The following is a 2,860-nucleotide window of genomic DNA, read 5'->3' on the forward strand; positions in this document are numbered from 1 at the left end:
CAGCACCATAGTAGCAGTTTTGAAAATCATACAACTCCAGGTCCTGCGCATGTGCCATGCTACTGCTGTGGCACCTTTGTAGGATCATCATTAATTAAGATAATCACATTTCCCTTTTATCTCCATTCTGTGATTACTAAGTTGTGTTGTCAGGCATACATTACCCATTCATTATTATGACAAACTTATTTCTTACAAACTTCAAACAACGTCTTCCCTACCTTCAATAGCACATATCCTATTAGGCAGCAGATACCATTTTCCACACTGAATAAGGATAATTCAGAAGGACATTTCTAAATAATGCCGCATCTGGCTTCATATTCTGCCTATTCTATTTCAATGCTTCATTTGACTGGAATCTACAAAGTGATATAATACATCTTTAAAGTTTGAATAATTTTCCTCTTCTCCTTTGGAAAAAAATCTTTATGTGGATATGTTCTTGTCTGAAAGTCACTTAGCACTTTTGAAAATCCTCAGTGTTAGTTATATGTATGTATATTTTTTTTCTTCTATTTTATTAGCAATAATGGAAATAAATGGTTTAAAAATCAAAGACATAAAATTACCACTTATCTACCATATTTCAGACTTAATTGTAAGTTAGTTATAAAATTTAAATTTTTATAAAAGAACACATCTAATTTATTCTTCCTCAACTCATGCTGTGTGTCTCTCACTCTGTTGTTTATGTGGGCTTTGTTTTGTTGTCTCATTAAATTTTTGTTTTGGGAGAAAGAGCCTTGCCTATAGCCCTGGTTCACAAAGAGGTAGCTCAACTTAAGTTAGACTGTAAATAAATCTCACCCCTCTGATGCCTAAATTCTGGGATGACAGGAATGTACTACCACGCCCCTCTATAACAATATGAATTTAGTTTACTTAATATTAAAATGTCATGCTTCTTAATCTGTAGAACATACATCATAACTTATAATACCCCCAGAGAAAGCACCCCCAGGCTGTTGGAGCACACAGTAATCCTGAGTTATATTTACAAATGATTACTTCCATTCCAAATGTTCATGTATTAATTCCCATATGGGGAGATCTTCACTCCAAATTTTTGAAAAGTATGTGTTTGGTGGGTTGGGTGTCATACAATCTTAGAACTTGTTGATATGACAACATTTTGAACAGGGTGTGTGTGTGTGTGAGAGAGAGAGAGAGAGAGAGAGAGAGAGAGAGAGAGAGAGAGAGAGAGAGAGAGAGACTATGGAGTCAGAAAGGATGGTATATGTCCTGGAACTAGAGTTACAGGTGCTTATTAGCTACCTGGTCTAAGTGCTGGGAACTGACATAGAGTCTTTTACAAAAGCATTACATGTTCTTAAAGCTGAGCCGTCTCTCTAGCCTCAGGATTGGCCTTTGTGAGTCTGAGAATTGCCAAAAGCTTCTCATGTCAACTTGTGGTTTCATTGTTAACATAGGTTCTCTGAAATTTGGAAACTGTCTTATCTATTTATGTCCAGTGAGCATCCAATGCTAGGGATAGTTTTGAGTGTGATTTTAGACCCTGGCTTATTTCTTAGCCTCTGGTAATTGTGATGTTACTGTTTCATCATTTCAAACAGCATGTAGGAAAACCAAAGCCTTTAGCAGGAACCAGTGTTTTGGTCCTTTGAGCAATCTTCTTGGATATCTGATACTTTAAAAATGTGTAATGTAATATGTCTAATGATTTTGATCTCTTTTAGAACACTGGGTGGTGATTGCTTGCCTAGAATAATTTTTTATTATACTTTGCAAGTGAAACAAAAAAGTAACCAATATACAACAATTCTGTCCATGTCTCAAGCAAGGTTTATGACTTCAGGCTCCATAATACTCCATTTTTCTGGTATACACAGGGGATAGTTTTACTGAGTATAACCTTCCTAACTCTAGACTCAAATGTTTGGCTGTCTGTTGCCATGAATTTTGGTTTTCTTTCATGGCATTCTTTATCCCAGTACAACTTGGTATATTAAAGTAATAATGAAAATGTTCATAGAAAAATACCCAAATCTAGTGAGATTCATGTAACACAAATATGTATCTCCCTTGGTAGAATTTGAAAGCGAAAACTTCCATGTATGATTGACAGTCTGCTCAGATGCCATTCTATCCCATGTTCCTATCATCTTTGATAAGTAGCTTTCAGAGTTGCTGCAAATGATCATCAGTCAAATGGGTCAAATGTTATGGAAGTTTTTCTGGAGCGCTGGGTAAGCAGAGCCATCATCACCATTTGACTACGAGGAGTAAGAACACATGTAAATATCCATAGGGCATGCAGGTGGTAGAAAAAGATTGTTTCTGGAAAAAGAATAACTCTTTGTTACTAAAGAACAATGTTTCCCCATAAGCATTGGAGACGTTTTCCCAAATAAAATACAATAACACATACGAGAACCAGGAAGTTTTCTTTCATCGATTCATAATTGTATTTTTTGTAAAAGGAAAAATTAGACTTCAGAATTGTAGTCTAAAAAGTGTCTAGGGATAGAATACATGGGAGCCAGGACATAAGCAGAAGTTGATATAAATGCCAAATGATATGGGAAAGCAAATATAGATTTCTGCTCCAATTTCTGTGCCTCATGAAATTGAGATGGGCAAAACCTCATTCCTAATAATATGATGGTATCTGGACACAGGACCTTAGAGAAGAGATTAGGTTTTGAGCATAATGCCCTCTTCAAAGAGGTAAATATTTGGCCAGGCAGTGGTGGTGCAGGTCTTTAATCCCAGCACTTGGGTGGCAGAGGCAAGTGGATTTCTGAGTTCGAGGCCAGCCCGGTCTACAGAGTGTGTTCCAGGACAGCCAGAGCTATATAGAGAAACTGTCTCAAAAAACAAACAAACAAACAAACAA

Source organism: Mus pahari, chromosome 16 (genome assembly GCF_900095145.1).
Source record: "Mus pahari chromosome 16, PAHARI_EIJ_v1.1, whole genome shotgun sequence".
NCBI lineage: Eukaryota > Metazoa > Chordata > Mammalia > Rodentia > Muridae > Mus > Mus pahari.